At 36.2% G+C, this 19,484-nt stretch overlaps 1 pseudogene; it reads right to left on the bottom strand.

The window, feature by feature from the left end:
• Window positions 1-136: 136 nt before the first annotated feature.
• On the bottom strand, window positions 137-17,951 carry LOC132268166 (probable LRR receptor-like serine/threonine-protein kinase At5g10290; annotated as a pseudogene).
• Between the last annotated feature and the right edge of the window lie 1,533 nt (window positions 17,952-19,484).

Below are 19,484 nucleotides of genomic sequence, written 5' to 3'. Positions count from 1 at the left end.
GATTCCACAATTTCAGACCCTAGCTCAGCCCATAATTACAAGATGTTTGGGCCAGTAATTGGATATAAATAAAATTTTAATTTTACGTCAATAAGACCATATATATATATATATATATATATAGCAAATATGTCAATAGCAAAACCCAGTATTTCCTTTATTAAATTATTCATATCATCACAAGCCGAAACCTAGTGGTATCTCCTCAATTGACAAGGTGAATATTCAGTCCAGATTCTCCAGAAGATCCATGAGGAACCAGATGAATATTCAGTAAGTGCATGCACATAACATTTATCACACATAATGTAACAAAAAAAGAGTTTTGAGAGCACAGCGAACAATATGAAGAGCTGATACAAGCAATGCATTGTCATGCGTAATGGATACACAACCATGCTTCATTCAGGCTAATCTACCACAACAAAATTATAGATTGGCTCTGATTTGTGCTTTACCTCATCTTCCACCAGACAACTCAATAGCATCCTGATTATGTATTGAATCTTCTCCCCAGTCAAATCTTCTCTGTAGTCTCTCGGTCTCCTGCCTACGGTTAACTTCAACGCGCTGCCATTCTTCCCACCTCTCAGCCAGCCCTTCTCCTTCCAGCATCCGGACCACCTCTGACATTACTGGACGATCCTCCGGTGAAGATTGTGTGTGTGCACAGCAATGCAACCTGAATCATCATCTCCACTTCTTGTATGTTGTAGTTCCTATTTAGGTTTCGATCCACCATAGCATCTAATCTTTTTTCTCTTTCCAGTTTCTTGACCTTCAAGGAAACATTAGCATAATCTATTAAGCAGTGGATATAGATAAGACTAGTATCAGTACAGAGCTCGATATGCTAGAAACAATGGATAGCTATGGCATCCAGAAACCACAGAAAAACTTTAACATTTCAAGTTCAATTTGCAAGCATTAGATTCACAGGTTCATCATGTTGAATGATATTTTCATTATAAGAAATAATAAATAAAATGAGGGGAGAACTCCCAATTCAATGGATCCGGATGCAGAGCATCTCATCATTTTAAATTCTTTAAGCGTGTAAATCTCAAGGGACAAATGCAACTTAAATATATGAAAACCAAAATGACATTATTTAATATCTGGACAAATAGATGGCCCCTATCAAAGTTCATTAAGCATTAAACCGACATCTTGCGTTATTTGTGGCAATATGAATGTTGATATTAATTCATGCATTTATGTATATATTTATGAGAAAGCACACGAATATATCGATGCCTCACCCCAGCAGTAAATATAAAGCGTAGCTCATGGCTTGGCCACTTCACACCTAACCTCCCAGGTTCTCAAAGTAACAGTTACATTGTAATTTCGATTAGATGTGCATGTGCGCATACGCAAATGCAAATATATACATACATATATATATATATATATATATTAGAGAGAGAGAGAGAGAAAGCATGCACAAACCATGAAAATAGGTTATCTTACATGGTCAAGCAATAGAACATCGTCTTCTTCTTCCAGGCGTGAAAAGTCTATAGCCCGCTGACCAGTTACAAGCTCCAGAAGCATAATCCCATAACCGAAAACATCAGTCCTTTCTGAAGACTTTCCAGTGGACAAATATTCAGGTGCTATGTGACCCATTGTCCCACGAACTTGGGTTGTCACATTAGTCTTCCTCACATCCACTAACTTTGCCAGCCCAAAGTCACCAACAACTGCTTCAAAATCTTCATCCAATGATATGTTAGCAGCTTTAACATCTCGATGAATAATTTTAGGATTACAATGTTCATGAAGGTACTCCAGCCCACGTGCAGTGCCTAAAGCCACTCGTTTTCTTGTAGGCCAATCTAAAATAGGCTCCCCAGGTTTAAGCTCTGCATTTTAATGCTCAAAATTTGTCAAACATAAGCAGAAAGCCACTGTAAATTAAAGATCACCAAATTCACAAAAGATAAATCAGCATATTTGTACAAGTGTCTTAGTATCACTAGAAACAGATCTTTCAAAAGGTGCATGCAATCCATAACTCACAATTGTATGACAGTTGAGAACATTTTCACTTCTTAGGATATGTAAGTACGGGCACTAGTTTAAAAGGTCTGAGTATAAGCCAATTAAAAATATTAAGCACTTACTCCAACCAGAGGAAGAAGCCAATTAGGAATTTGTGCCCCGTAAAGAAACAAGGACCATTACAAGTGTGCAAAGCCCGAAATAGACCTAGAGGGGGTGAATAGGTCTTGAAAACTAAATAACAAACTTTAACTGATTTTTAAAATTTCAGCCATCACAACTAACTGAAATTTAAATATCAATCAATAAGCTTGTTAAAATAGGTAGAGTAACAAAATATATAGTATAAAATCATAAACACATGAACATCCATTTTTATGAAAAAAAATCATGGAACCAAATCAGTTGACCAAAAGAAGAAAGGCATACAACACTAGGTTAACCAGATTCTAAACCTAAGTGCTTTCTCCTCTTCACAGAGCATCTTCTTAGTCTTTTGGTCTTGTTAAACATAACAGTCAACCAAGCTATAACTTGCCTCCTTCAGGGGCTTCTGCCGCAGAATCCTCTGGGGCCACATCTGTTAGGTATGGACTAGGACTGGCCTTCAGGGGCCCCTCCCCAAGAAATCGACGAACACCACCCAATGGCTAATGAATAATCCAATGGTTCCATTTGATCACACTATAGTTTCCCCATCTTCCTTAGCAGAACATGTTCCTTTACATAAAAGAGGGCTTTTCCCAAAAGGAAAGATTTCGCAACCAAAAGTCTCCACGGGGCCACCACTTTCATAATTTCAACAAAAGCCTCTTTGGGTCAAAAAGCCATTCCTTTTTATTTGTTTTCATCATCAACTATTCCTAAATGAAAATGATATTGCTAAGAAGGATATCGTTGCTACTAGAGAATTTCGAAATTGTTCAGTGTATTGATTTCTCTAGGATCAACAATAACCTCTCTAAAACCACCAAGGGCAGTAATTGTATCTCCTCTAACTCCCATAATGATGGTTGAGGGTTTTAAGTTCTTTAAACTGAAGGACCCCCAATCATTGTATTCAATTATGATAAGTAAAACACACACAACCGTGTCCCAAATGGGACCTGAGCTCTGTATGCAGGAGATTCCACTCAAGTTGGGCAACTGGTGGAATCATAAAATACAATTATGGTTAATCAGAAATATTCATATAAACTAAAGCAGACTCTGTGGGAGAAGTTTATAATAACTTGATCATAACACACCACATTAGAAAAATCAAGAATCATTAAAGACAAAAAATGGAAGTATATTTATCAATATTATATATAAGAGAGTAATCCAAAAATAAAATAAAACACAATTAGCAGACTTAAAAATAATAATAAGTAATTAGCCAATTGTAGCCCCAATGAAATGGTGAGCAAAAGAAAGAAGAGGACTTCCATGAGATGGTTACATTAAAATAAGAAACTTGCTATTCAACAACTCAGAAGAGGAAGTTTTAATAACTGTCGAGGTAGTTAATTAGAACTCTTACTACTTAATAATCTAATTCTGTCTACACCATATCCATATAGGAATATACCATTCTCGGTTATTTCTTATAGTTAGACCATTCCCAAGAAATAAATATAAAAAGGCTACATATATGTATATACAGAGATATAAACAAGATTTCAACCAAAAAAAAGGAAATAAGATAACATAAACAAGGGTAAATATCCTTAAAAAAAACATCAGTTAGTATCTCATATTCACATAAACAGATTAAAGAACTAATACCTCGAAGACGATATGCAACACTTAAGTTCTGCATAAAGGGATACACCAAAAGGCGTTCCGTTGGAGTTGTGCAGAACCCAATTAGCCGTAATAGATTCCTGTGAACAGCTACCCTTGTCATCTCAACTTCACGCTGGAATGCTGCGTCTCCACCAGGACTGTCATAATCAGTTAACCGTTTCACAGCAACTTTTGTGTTATCTGAAAGCACTCCTTTATAAACCTTTCCAAGACCTCCCTGTCCAAGTACATTTTTCTCACTAAAGTTATCTGTCGCGAGCTGTAATTCCCTCCATGAAAACCTTCTCAATTGTCCGAACAGAATTCTGCGGTCGACTTCACCTGAGCGCACAGGACAAGAAAAAGGAAAAAAAAGACATCAGCAAATTCCCAAAGTAAATGAAGTCACAAAAAAATCAAACCCTCAACTAGAATTTACCAACAAGAAGGGATTAAGAAAAGTAACAAAGACATCACGGAAACGAATGAAAAAAATTTAAAATAAAAATAAGCCCTGTAAAGCCAACTATAAAGTGGACCAACTAAAGTTCAAATTCAAGTTTAGAATAACATTTATTTCTTTATATGGTTACTCTCTACTGCCAATGGGTTTCTATCCTTTTTCTTTTACGCTGTAGCCAGATGTGAGACATCCCAGACTCACACCTAGAGGAGTTAAAACCTGCGTTTGGTATTTGAGAAGCCAAAACTTGTTGGTATTGAAAGAAGAAATTTATACAGAAAGCAATTGCTTCAAATAGATAATGACTTAAAAATATTATTTTATCCATCAATTGCCATGCGGATCCTCTGCAAGCTTTCTTCTCTCCAAGTATCTACAAGACCACATCCAACGGTTATAAACACACCACAACATTATTTTGGTTAAGATAAATTTGTGCAAGAAACCATAGCATAGTGGGTGGTTAACCAATTGATGACATGGCGTGTTTCTAATAATTGGATTTAGGCGGCTTGGAGAGGATCCATATCCATACATTGAGAGTAGTTCATAAAAAGAGGTTTGTGCTATTGGGGAAAAAAATATGAGCCAATTTCACCCATTTGGCTTCTTACCATTGTATAAATGTCTTTGATGTTTTATTATTAATTTTTTGTGCTAAAAAATCAGCAAAGTTTTACATTAACCAAGTTGTCCTGTAACCACATTTGACCTGCCTTCTTATCAAATCAATCCAAAACTTAGCCCAGTCCAGCAAACTGATCAGAGTTTGAGGCTGAGGAGTTGATTTTTAGAACACGTTTTCTTTTATAGTGTTATATGAAAAAGATCAGGAATTCAATATATGGCATGATCTTGAGATTTTTCTGCAATTGTAGGTAGGAGAAGAATGAAATACAGCACAAAACACCATCCTCAACAAGTATCCGAAATGCCACAGGACAGATATATTCCCAGCAACACCACACATAACCATATTCAAGAAACAGCAAACTTCCAGTAAGCAATAATATTCAGCATATCAAGCAGCCTCTGCATTCAGGTTCATAAATTAACAAGCAACACAAACCTGCAACATCTACAAAAACTTCACGCCTGTAGCCTTTATGCCTGCCCTTCCACAAAAACAACAGCACACCACCAAAAACAAGAAAACCTAGAATTCCACCTACAATCCCAACTATTATTCCAGTTTTTGGTCTACGCAAAGCACCTGCCAAGATAGCACAGGCATAAGATTAAGCTTGTCCAAGTAAGGGAAAATTGTGCAGCTGTATAAATTTCCAATACTATAAAGCAGAGTCTTGTCAAACAACTAATTCTATTACCTCCATTATCAGATACACAAACGTGAGTGAAATTTAAGCTACAATTCAAATGGTTCCCTGTAAATCTGCAATAAGCAGCTGAAGTCAAATTAAATTCAAAGCTGGTGTTCGTGTGTTGAGAGAGAGAGAGAGAGAGAGAGAGAGAGAAGTGAACAACGTTGATTACTGCCTGAACTAGGCATCGATATCATTAGGAAAACTTTGTTCATACTTGTATTTTGAAACTTGAAATAAACGCTCAGGTATTTGACCGCTGAGACTATTTGAAGAAAGCTGATTGCAAAAGAAATTCCAAATATGCCATCAGAAGCTGACAAAAGGTATACCTATTCAATCAAGAGGCAAATCTTATATTGCCATACCATATGTGCATCGCAAGAGATCTAATCACTTACATACTAATCAAGTTTGTAAGATTTGAGAGTGACTCAGGGATCGTCCCTGTGAGATTGTTTTGATTTAAATACCTGCTTGAAAATCAAGTAAATCACATGGAACATAAGAAAAATAAGCAAAGGCATACGAAATGCTATAGAAATGCTAATACAATGCAGACGGCATTACATACAAGAACTGAAGCTTCTTGAGATTGCCAAGGGAAGATGGTATTTCACCAGTTAAACGGTTATTTTCCAAATCCAACATTGTCAGGCTTGTCAAATCTCCAAATTCTTATGGTATCCGGCCAGTTATTGCATTTCCCTGCAATGAACTACATGACGAATCCATCTGGTATGTATCAACTATCAAAATTAACATTGGAATAGGATGACATAAGAGTTGCAAGTTCATTTGCATATCTGTCACTAGATAAAGAAATTCATCCAGAAATGCAGAACTAAAAGTTCTTTGAACCCAAAGTATATATGTTCATGTAATAGTCAGTAGTCAGTACTAATCTAGCAAATATGAAACTGTTCTGCTGCAAGGCATATCTCATTTATGCACACATGGAGAGAAACACCTCAAGTTTAATTTCATAGCAAATGAGAGACAATGACGAGAAGCACAGGAGATACTATAACGTGTCAATCATCAAAAGAAGCAAGGAGACCTAACAAGGAAAGTTCAAGCGAGACCCGCCATAAGTCTAAAAAGGAAATATTAAATGATTTGATTGTAAATTCTGAGATTTTACTAACTCTTTCCCTTCGAGGGAAGATGAGAGTGATATACATCTAGAAAACCAGTCTGTGAATGAGATAACAGTGGAGAAACTTATAAGCAAGTGTGCTGAGGCAACTCAACTAGAAGACTAAATGTCACTGGAGACAGGTCCTCTGGCATTATCTCATAGAGTCGTACCAATTTATAATATCGAACACATATATGAAATCTATGGCAATCCCAGTAACATTAGTCCATTGCAAAAAGTTGAGGCAACAGGCATCAGGCAAACTAAATGTACCCAGAAATTAGACTAATGCAATTCAACAATTCTACCGACTGCCCCAATTTCCCTACACGTACAGTGTCAACAGAGTCTTCAGAACTCCTATTTTAGGGGACAAGAATCCAGAAAGTCCCATGGATGCCAATGATCTGCAAACAAATAATACATATAATCATACACAACGTTTAGGGAAAAACTTGCTTCAATGACATGGGCTGATGGGCATCAGTATGTTAGCACGATATCGAGGTCCGAAGGAAAGGAAAGATTACATCACCAAATTACTTACACGGAAGTGACTTTATTACTCGGGTCACATGCAACTTTGGACCAAGTGCAGGGGTTAACTTGATATGTGTTCCAATCGGTGAGCTGATCAGATGAAGCATTCAGTGAAATCCTCAATGCATAGAGTGCGTCTCCTGAAACAGGCCTCAAGATTATCCACCATTAAGACAAATCTGCCTTTCCAAACGAATCAGCATGACAAAAACTTTAGAAAAACAGGTATAAGCAAATATAAGAGGTTAAATAGCAATACTGAAGAAATCCCTAATATTCCTAAACTCATGATGCTCAACCATGTTATCAGAAAATGTTAATGCCTTAAAGATCTCTGTTTGGAACACGTTTGGAAAGATGGAATACCAAGTTTTTTGAACAATAAATAGTGATCCTAAAACAAAATCATCCATTTCTTCTCCTTGGATTCTGTTTTAGGAAAAAATTGAGCATAGCACAAAATACTACTTAAACAGGATGCATTTAGTTAAATGCTTCGACATATTTAACTTCAACAGAACAATTTTTGTAAGTAAATGAAGAACTTGAGCATTCGACCATACATAAGCCTACCTCTATACCACATTTAGAGATTGTAACACAATGACACGATACCGCTTATAATTTTAATTCTGGTTCCAGTTTAATAGACATACTACTTGTTACAAAAGGAACATAAAATTTGATGTCAATCTGACATTAACCACTCCACCAGAAGAGGATTTCATATAAGTCTAGAACTTAATAGTTTGAGATTTGGACTTACATTCCAATAGGATACTTCCCATTACACTATCACTCCTTAAGTGTCAAAAATATTTTCGCAGGGTAGTTATGTCGGTGCCCGACCAAGTCCATGTCAAGTGACAAAACTTACCGTAATCCCATAAACACGTCCAAAATTTCTGGATGAGTCCACTTATCTAAAAAAAAATTCTGGATGAGTCCATATTAGAAATATATACTTTGAAATTTCATACACTTGAACAGTTGACTGAAACTTCTGACACTTAGCTGAAACATAATACAAGCAATACCCAACACTTAGAAATAGGATGAACACATCCAAAAGTGTGCAACACAGCAACGCCCTAAAAGAAGAAAAGGAACGAAAAGAAAATTCGATATTGAACACGGGGCTGCCACAAATCATGTGTGCAATGGGCACCTTTTAATATAGAGAAAAAATATATAAAATATAAAATTAATTAATTAATAAGGAAGATAAATTATATAATTATAATCAGGATACTTCTAGGAAGGTAAATTATATAATTATAAACAGGATACTTCCAATTTATGTATTCACCGTTATGAAATTAGGAAAAGTATATTTTTGCAGAGTCGGCAAAATAGAAGCGCTCATGAAATTATTAGTATAGAAATTTAAAAATTAATCAAGGCTACATACTTGTCTTATAGAATACTTGTAATAGGCTATCACCTTACAATGGTCCTGCCTACGTGGGGTACTGGGAGGGAAAAACTAATTACAGACCTAACCTTGTTATTACTTTGCACTAAGTGATGGTTCTAAAAGTTAAACAACTTTTAACATTACATCAAGTGACTGATTTGTCATCTCTTTTGTCTTTTCCGTACCCTGATTTTCATAATATCAATGTTAATGTATTTGTGTCCTAACATGTCATGTTTATGTCAATGCCCATTCTACTTGACCTACTTGCCAAGAGAGAGAGAGATTATAGGAATTCAAATGCTTTTGTTTGGGTAATGGGGAGGGAGAAAGAGTAAACAAATTATAAGGTTGTGGTTCAACAAGACATTACGATCTCTTAAAATGATGCCAAAATCCCAAAAGACAATAACCCATCTAACCTTTAGCCTTTTTTTAGTGACAAGTGAAACTACCTCTAAGAAATGGGGAAGGTAGCAATACTGGGCATAAAACATATGCTATCAAAATGAAATAAATGTCGGATAAACAACATACCTTGCTCATCGGGCAATACAAAAGAATGCAAATATGCCAATATTAGAATTGCATAAACCAATTCCATCTTCATCATTCCCAGTTATTTGGTCCAACATAAAATGTTATTCCTGCGATTAAAGCAACATAATTTAGAACTTTTGAATGCATGCATGAGTGTCATCCCTGCAAAATCATTCCAGCAACACATTAAAATCGTTTTTATAAAAAACTAGACCTAAAGCTTACACACTTACATGATTTTCTTTACTAACAAACTCATACAAAATAATTTCCAAATGCATCAAGATGGGAAAATCAACAAACGTCATTTTGAAAATATGGAGCACAATAAAGAAAGAAGTACATCAAAGAAGGAAATTAAGAGTATGGAAGATGAATTATATCATATAGAAAATCAATTAAAAGTGTTGACTATATATATATATATATTTAAGTTATACCTCTCTAACAGCTTAAACTTTTGTAACAGCTGCACGCACTTGGCCGACTCATGGAAAGAGCCATTTTTTCATAAAGCCATGTATTTCATGCTCTTAAAGCACTTTTGTTGGTTTTACGCTCTTCCTGTGATCACTTCCAAATTACATTTTTACTCCTACAAAGTTTGGTGTCCTTCCAATTTGATTTGCTGAAACTCAAAATTAGAAAGTAAAAATGTGGCTTGAATGAATTAAAAGGTCATAAAATCCCCCATCCAGGTATCCGGGTTGTAACTCCACAGTCCAGCTCCCAACCACCTTATTTTAGGGAGTTCAAGAACCGGGTATATTCTGTAAAGGGGTAACTTTTAGGGGTTACAATGCTTCCCTTTTAAAAATATATATATATTTCCTAGTGAATTTTACTTAAAAAAATGCTGCTTCATTTTAAGGAAGGTCAAGCAACAGCAAGCTCTTAATTTCTGATAGGCAATGGTAAAATAGATAAATGATAAATCCTAGAATAATTCTGTTACCCTTCATCTTCGCAAACATAATCTCCATAATGATCATTTCTTATTTTTGTTATGCTGCACCACAGGAGATGGTTTTATAGTAATTGTTTTTGTCATCTTACTGTTGGGCCAGCAGTAACATATTTGCATACAGATCCAAGATTTAACACGGATCAGCACAACTGCCCAAAATGTATGGATGAGAAGGGATAGACCACTATAAATTTGTAAAGAATTCCGAAGGTAAAGAGTACCCTACACCCAAGCACCCAATTCCCGATCAATACATCCTGCAGCCAATGCCCAAGCCCTTCTCAATGTACAGGTCCACAAGCACTCAAGCATCACAGTTCACTTCTCGTCACCAGTGTTATTTTAACTCTATCAACCATATTCCCATCTACGGGTTGTGTGAGGTGAAAAGAGGGCGGCTATGATAGATCCATCTCTTTCATTCTTATAAAATCTCAACCAATAACCTAGGTATCCATTTATAGAGTCTTAACCCAAATTCCTTGCTGAAGAAGGACTACAATCCATTTTTATCCAATTTCCTAAAACATTTCAAACAACAATGACTCTAGAATAGAAGCCCAACAGAATAAAGAATTTAAGATATAATTCCCAGCAATTCCATCAAGCCAATCATCACTTGTTCCACGGCCATCGTACAATTTGCTACCATACGATCCACTGAAAGTCATGATTGAGTGCAAGTCGATCGATTGATTCCGCTTCTAAATAAAATCCCATTGCATCAACTAGTGAGAGTTCTTGTATTATTTTGATATCTTTTAGATAAAAACGAACTCTCCATAACAAAGCTTTCAACTCTAATAGAAATTGTTGGACTAGTGAAAGTACAATTGCATAGAGATCTAATCATGATAATAAGCAATCATACAAAAGCCACAGATTTAACGTACTTCAACACAACTTATCCTACATCCACAAATGAAAAGAGATAATTGTTGAGAATACCCAACACCCTAGTACCCAAATTGCCACTTAGTATATCTCATGGTCAATTCAAAAGCCCTTCAATTGTCCAATATCCACATAAACATCACACTTACCTCATCAGTGGTCTTCCAAATTTATTGACCATCTATAGTTCTATACATGTCTACAACGTGTTTAAAGTAAAGACAAGGAAACCCTCATTGACCCATCTCTCTTATTTTCGTATAAGTCTCAAATTATAGTTTATGTATCCATTTATAAAGTTCTAATCATTGTTCCTTATTACACAAGGATTACAGTTCCTTTTTACCAAAGCTAACCAAAGAACATTCCTAGCAAAATAAGACTATAAATCAGAAGCCCAAGAAAATTAGGAAAGTGAGACATAATTTCAAACACTTACATAATGGCATATAATAATTATTGTAATAATCATCTCACATTAGCAACTATATATTTTTGTATGATTGGGTGTGCTAGAAAGTTTTCGAGCTTGTTTGATCAAAAAGTGTAATAAGTCAAATTAATAATGGATTGAGAATAAAGGGCTGAAGAGTCCAACAACTTCAACAACTCCAAAGTATATGAAACATAGAAACACTGAAAACTATTGATTCATCGTATCATCATCCTTACTTATTTAAACCAAAAAAAAAAAAAAAACATATAATCATCCTTGCCTTAAAACCCATAACTTCTATATAAAAAAATTATTAATGTGAATTCTCTTTTTCATTTTTCCTTTCACATTGTTTATACATCTAATGTTAATTTTGGTTGCCTTCTCTGTCTCTTAACTTGTATAAAAAAAAATTATTCTTACCAGCACATCCATACATCCTCGTTTTATGTGGCCATACCATATGAGTCTACTCTCTCTTAATGGTACGCACTCCTAGTTTTTCTCTCTCACGTTCATTTGTAATCCTATTTCTTCTAGTCACTTCGACCATCCATCTTAACATTCTCATTTCCACTACATGAACGCATTATTCTTGTTTCTTTTTTAAAGCCCAACACTATACTCCAAATAGAATAGTTGGCCTAATAACGGTTCCATAAATATTTCCTTTTAACATTTTTTTTCCTAAGCATCTTTTATTAAACCAAAACAACAAGAACAAGGATTTTCTCGCATAAAAGGCCACTAGCCTGTCTCCATTTTGCCCACCATGATCCAATTCTACTAATTATATCAATATCTATCTCTCCATCCTTTTGTATTATCGATTTAACTATCAAAAGTGGTTCTTTCGAATAATTTTTTGTTTTTTTAAGTGGGATTAATATATTATCAAGATCTGAATCTTTATTAAATTTACATTTTATATAATCTGTTTCAATTCTACTAATTTTCAATCCCTTTGATTCTAAGCATTTTCCCACATTTCAAATTTTTTGCCAAGTTCTCTTTAGAAGTGGAGGGAGAGGGGAAGAGGGAAGAGGAGAGGGAAGGAGACTTCTATTGTTAGCCAATGAAGCTACGCATTATTTCATGGAATGTCCGGGGTCTCAATGACCCGGATAAAAGGAGGGCGGTGAAGTTTGCAATTCAGAAGTGGGATCCACATGTGGTGTGTCTGCAAGAATCAAAATTCGCTTCGGTTTCGAACGAGATTATTAGGGGTATCTAGGGTGGAAGATTTGTGGATTGGGTTGCGCTGGAAGCTATGGGCTCTTCGAGTGGCATACTTGTGATGTGGGACAAAAGATGGGTTTCTAAGCTAGATTTTTGGGTTGATAGGTTCTCGGTGTCGTGTTTTTTCTCTGGAGGAAGATGGTTTCCTCTGGACATTTTCAGGAGTCTACGATCATAATGATGATGATAGTCGTCCCCTGATGTGGGAGGAGTTTGATTCGGTGCGGCATAGATGGCCTCATCCCCGGTGCATTGGAGGTGACTTCAATATCATTTGTTCTCCTTCGGAAAGATCAATTGGGGGAAGGTGGACTACGGCTATGGAGTAGTTCTCCTTTTTCATTGATGACCTCAGTCTAATTGAACTTCCTTTGGAGGGAGCTACGTTCACATGGTCTAGTGGTAGAGAGTGTCCTACACTATCTCGTTTGGATAGATTCCTTTTGACAGGGGATTGGGAGATGAAGTTTCCGAATGTCATTCAGGCAGCGTTAGCTCGCACAACTTCGGATCATATTCCCTTAGTTCTTGACTGCGGTGGAATGCGAAAGAGGAGCTCACCCTTCAGTTTTGAAAACATGTGGCTTCGTACGGAGGGCTTTATGGAGAGAGTTCGATCTTTGTGAGAGAGCTATGTGGTTTCTGGTAGCCCGAGTTTTTCCCTTGCAAGTAAATTACGACGGCTAAAAGAGGACCTCAAAAAATGGAACAAGATGATTTCAGAAATTTGGAATGGAGGAAGAATCGTGCTTTTGATGAGATTGCTAATATTAACAGAAAGGAAGGGGAGGGTAGCATTAATGAGGGTTTGGTACAGAGAAGGGTGGAGTGTCAGGCGGAATTTGCTAAGATTGCTTTATTAGAGGAAATTTCGTGAGGACAGAAATCCAGGGCTTTATGGCTTAGGGAGGGGGACAGAAACACGAAATTTTTTCATCAGTTGGCAAATGCTCACAGGAGAGGTAATCATATTGAAAGAATCACGGTGGATGGGGAGCTTCTCTCCAAGGAGGAGGATATTTGTAGGGGGGTTACCTCTTTCTTTCAGAACTTTTTCACGAAGATAGAGACATGGCAACCTTTGCTTGGTGGTTTGCATTTTGATTCTATCTCTGACTTTAATGGTGTCAATCTAGAAAGGCATTTTTCTAAGGAGGAAGTGTTGAGGGCTTTGAAGAGCTGCAATGGGGAAAAAGCCCCAGGTCCGGATAGTTTCTCGATGAGATTTCTTCTTGAAAACTGGGAGGTGGTGTAGGGGGAGGTTATGGGCACTTTCTCTGTTTTTCACTCATGGGGACACTTTGAGAAAAGTTTGAATGCAACCTTTATTGCTTTTATTCCAAAGAAGGGGGGAGGATCTGATGTCAAGGACTTTAGACCTATCAGCTTGGTGGGGAGCATTTATAAATTGATTATTAAGGTCCTAGCATCGAGATTGAGGGGTGTCTTGGATAATGTCATCTCAAATTCTCAAAATGCTTTTGTTGGAGGCCGTCAGATACTCGATTCTGTCCTTATTGCTAGTGAGTGTGTAGATTCCAGACTCATTTGTGGGATTTCGGGTGTTCTATGCAAATTGAATATCGAGAAAGCTTATGATCATGTTAACTGGAGCTTTTTTATCTACTTCTTGGAGAGGGGGTTTGGTGACAGATGGAGGAAATGGAATGAATTTTGTATCTCTAGTACTCGATTCTCGATCCTTATGAATGGAGCACCGGCAGGCTTTTTTGGTAGCTCGAGAGGGTTACGATAAGGGGACCCACTATCTCTTTTTCTTTTCCTTATTGTGATGGAGGCTTTCAGCAGAATGATGTCAAGGGCAGTTCATTTATTTAGAGGTTTTAGGATTGGTAGGGATGTTGCTAGTCAGCTAGAGATATCCCATTTGATGTGTGCGGATGACACCGTGGTTTTTTGTGATGCGGATGTGTCTCAGATGAGATATTTGAGATGTGTTCTGATTTAGTTTCAAGTCATTTGTGGGTTAAAAGTTAATGTGGGCAAAAGTGTCTTAGTGTCAGTAGGAGAGGTTCCAAATATCTCTACTTTGGCTCTTGTTTTAGGTTGCAACACTGGTTCATTATCCATTCCTTATTTGGGTCTACCTCTTGGAGCTTCATCCAGAAGCTTGGGTAGTTAGGATCCAGTGGTAGAGAGGTTTGAGAAAAACGGCTTGTCGGGTGGAAGAAACAGTACCTCTCCAAAGGTGGGAAGGTAACTCTTTTGAAGAGTACTATGTCGAGTCTTCCTACGTACTTTCTTTCAGTCTTCCAGATTCCCTCTTCAGTGGCTGAAAGGATCATGAGGTTGCAGAGGAATTTTCTGTGGGGTGGTAAAAGGGAGGAGTTCAAGTATCATCTAGTACAGTGGTCAGTGGGAGAAGGTTTGCACTCCAATTCAGTAAGGTAGGTAAATGGCTTTGGAGATTTGGGATAGAGAGAAACAGACTCTAGAGGAGGGTGATTGTGAGTAGACATGGCAGGCGAGAGGAGGGTGGCACACCCCCGATGTTAGGTTTCCATATGGGGTTGGGGTTTGGAAACACATTCAGAAGGGGTGGGACGAATTCTCTAAGCACATCAGATTTCGTGTCAGAGATGGCAGGAGGATACGTTTTTGGGATGACATATGGTGCAGGGAGCGTTCCCTTGCTAGCATTTTCCCTAGACTCTTTAGGATTGCTTCTAATAGGCATGCCATGGTGGTCAACTGCTATCGCCTTGATAGTGGAAGAACGGTCTGGGATGTACATTTATTGAGGTTGTTTCAGGATTGGGAGATGGAGGATGCTATGAACTTTTTGGATATGTTATATCGCCAAGAGATGGTTGAGGAGACTTTCAACATATGCGTTTGGGCTCCATCTTCACTTGGGCGTTTTGATGTTCGATCATTTTATCATTGTTTTGCGGATGCTCCTGGACTGTCTTTCCATGGAGGGCCATTTGGCGAACAAAAGCGCCTCTCAAAGTAGCATTTTTTGCATGGATACCAGGACAACCTTCAGATAAGAAGACAGATCGTGGTGAATTGGTGTTTTATGTGCAAAAATGGTGAGGAAACGGTTGATCGTCTTCTTTTACATTGTCCAGTGTCCCGAGATTGTTGGCTTTTGTTTTTAGGTTTGTTTGGGATTCATTAGGTTATGCCACAGTCTACCAGAGGCTTGGTTGAAGCCTGGAGCGGATGCATAGTGGGGGGCCAAGCTCGTGACTCTTGGAGGGTTACTCCTTTGTGTATCTGGTGGTGTCTATGGTTTTAAAGAATTAGGAGATCATTTGAAGGAAAGGAAAATCATGTTGGGTCGTTGAAATTCTCCATCCTTGGCACCCTTTTTTTGTTGGGTTCTAGGAAGAAATTGTAAATCCTTGGATGGGCTTGTAGAGTTTTTGGATTTGTTGCGGGTTTAGAGGCCATATTTGGCCTTGCGTTGTTTTTGAGGGACATGTTCCTTTTTTGAACACTTTTATTGAATTTTTTACTTATCAAAAAAAAAAAAAAAAAAAGTGGATCCATTAATATTATATCATTGGCAAACAAGATACACCACAGAATGTCTCTTTGAAATTCTTTTAATATTTCATCTAAAACATGGACTTAGCACTAATCCTTTGGTGTAATCCTACTTTTATAGAGAACTCACTAGTCTCAACACATATAGAACAAACTCTAGTTTATGTGTTTATATATATATCCTAGAGAACCTTATTATTTGCATAGGAGTTTGTTTTCTTTGTAAAATCCACCAAATTATATGTCTTGGGACTCTATCATATCTTTTTCTAAATCTAAAAACCATATGTAGATCTCTTTGCTTACTCCTATAGTCTTCAACTAATTGTTTTATAAGTATACAATATTGATCTCCATGGCATAAATCCAAATTGGTTAATGGATACAGTAGATTCCTTCCTTAATATTTGCTCTAATACCCTTTCTCATAGTTTCATGGCGTGACTCATTAAATAATTCTTCTATAGTTGCTACAATTTTATATATACCCTTTTATTTTTGTAAATGGTACTATTGGACTTTACCTCCACTTATTTGCCATCATGCCATCTTTTAGAATGTTGTTAAACAAATGTGTTACAGTGTTAGCCACTCAATTACTTACTTTCCTAACTTTCTCCAAGCCTCTATAGGTATATTATCAGCACCCACTGAATTTTTTTTTTCTCCAATCTTTTGAAGTGTGTTATTACTTCCTTTGGTGACTTCATTTAGCGTTCCTATATTAAATTCAATCCCATCTGCTTCCTCTCTAAGGTATTCCCGGTTGCATAATCAATTGAATTTCCTCTCAAGATTTATATAAAATGATTAAACTTATCAACCTGAAACGCTAATTTTCATTTTTTTTCTCCTTGTATGTGAATATGACTCATTAACCACCCTACAATATATACACACGCGGATATGTACTCCAAACACATTTTTTTTATAAGTTCCCAAGCCACAATATATATAAATATACGATTATACGAATCTGTATATGTCTGTATATGCCTGCATATTGTTTTCTGTGTGATATATACCGGTAAATGTAGTCAACATACTTAATTCTTCCCCTGTTTACCCAATTAATTCAAATTGATTTATTTCTCCACCTATTAAGCCCATTAAATTTTCATCTATACAACAGGAATATAGCTGAGAGATATTAATGACCCAACCCCCAATCAAATTCAACAAACCAAACAATGTAATTCTAGTGCCTCCTCATCAAAGCAAACTGATAGCAAATCGTAAAAGCAAGCCAGCTCAAATCTACCTGATCGAAAAAAATTCAAAGAATCTTTAACAGCCATAAAGACCATATATATGACTCGTGAAGAGCTATCTAAGACGACTGTCAGAAACTAATGACAACATATATGTACACACATAACACAGAAGAAGAAGAAGATGAAGAAGTAGTAGTAATAGTACCTTTTAGAAGAAACAAAATTAGGGCTTTGTTAGACGAGAAGTGTATTTGCATCGAATCTAAAAGAAGATTCTTTGGCTGTATTATCTGTAAATTTGGGAAATATAAGAAGCTCTGCAATAATTACATGTCTCTCTATCTCTACACACTCTCTTTCTAGTCCCAGTCGTGGTCGTGGACCCAGAAATGGGTCGAGACAGTTCAAGCACTCGCGTTTTTCTCGCGGCGTTCGAGACATTTTGCAAGTGAAACCCATGTTCTTTACAGCGGTAAGACAGACTGATCAAGCACGGAGATCCCTGTAGTCCCACTATATAAAATTTCAAGAATCAAGACCTAAAGTCACGTGGAACTGTAACAAATATATATATATATATTAATATTTTTAATATTTAGATAGTTGTATATACTAATGATTATTATATATTTTTTAAAATAATAAAAATATAATTTTATTACCACCAGAAAATGTGATTAAATTATATTAGTATTATTTATAATATTGATAATATTTAAAATACAAAAATATTTTATGCATTGTAGTATTTTTTTTTTTAAATGCGATGTGAGAAATTTATTATAAATTCAAAAAATCGTTATGAATTGGATGATTCAAAAATTAAATTCGGGAGACTCCAAATTTATGAAATGCCATTTCTACTTGCACATTTTTTTTCTAGTCATACCTAGGCTCAAACTCTTGCCCTCTTCATGCATTGGAATATTATACTATTGGGTAGATGTACGTTAATAATTACAACTATCTTAAACAAATCATATTATCACATTATTTGCATTAAAATGATCTTGTTATAAAAGAAAATAAATTAAAATATACCGAATTATATTAGTTGGTATAAAACTTCAGTTTAGTCAAATTAAATCAAATAAAATGAAAAACAAAAATTATACTCCTCTGTCCAAAAAAAAAATGTCATACTTTTCTTTTTGGTCTGTTCCAAAATAATTATTCACTTTCCTTTTTAAAATAATATATTTTACATCTTTTCATATATGTCTTTAGAATTTAAAATTTCAAATTTGAATATTCAAAACCTACAAGGGCAAATTAGTAAATTCCCAGGGAGACAAGGCATTAGGGGTGGGCAAAAAATCCGTCAATCCGCGAACCCGATCTGTACGGATCGGATTGGATTACCAGACCCACGGATCGGTGGTGAATTCTAAAAAATTGAATCCGTAATCCACGGATCGGATCACGGATTAAGCTGTCAAAAATCCAATCCGATCCGTGGCAATCCGTGGGTAATCCGTAAAATATATACTCCCTCCGTCCCAAAATATATATCCATCTTTTCTTTTTGGGATGTCCCAAAATACATGTCCCTTTCTAAAAGTAGATGTACTTTTTTTCATCACATTCCCAAACTACCCCTTTTCCATTTACTTGTTTTAGTTGTTTAGCACTTTACAAGGTTAAAAATGGAATTTCACTCATTGTCAACTACACTTCAATAAAAAGTTGGAAAAAGTTGGAATCCCAATACATCCCAACTATTTTGGGACGGAAGGAGTATATATATAAAATATATAATATTAATATATAACAACTCTATCCGTGGCAATCCGTGTGCCACAACCTCTGACGTTTTTTTTATATTTTTTTTGGTAAGTATTTACTGATAATCTACGGTTTGAGAAGATTCATGGAGATTGTTCGGCTACTCCTTTTTTTTCACTGCACTGCTAGTCTACTCCTTTCTTTTCTCTTTTTCTTTTTTTTCACTTCACTGCTACTTTTGGACCTTTGGTTATGTAATATTTGCCTATTTGGTTCACTACTACTATTGGACCTTT

This window comes from Cornus florida, unplaced genomic scaffold, assembly GCF_030987335.1.
Source record: "Cornus florida cultivar Cherokee Brave unplaced genomic scaffold, ASM3098733v1 CherokeeBrave_3.0.0_Hap2_Chr08, whole genome shotgun sequence".
Classification (NCBI taxonomy): Eukaryota; Viridiplantae; Streptophyta; class Magnoliopsida; order Cornales; family Cornaceae; genus Cornus; species Cornus florida.
This window is presented reverse-complemented; position numbering and strand designations above follow the sequence as displayed.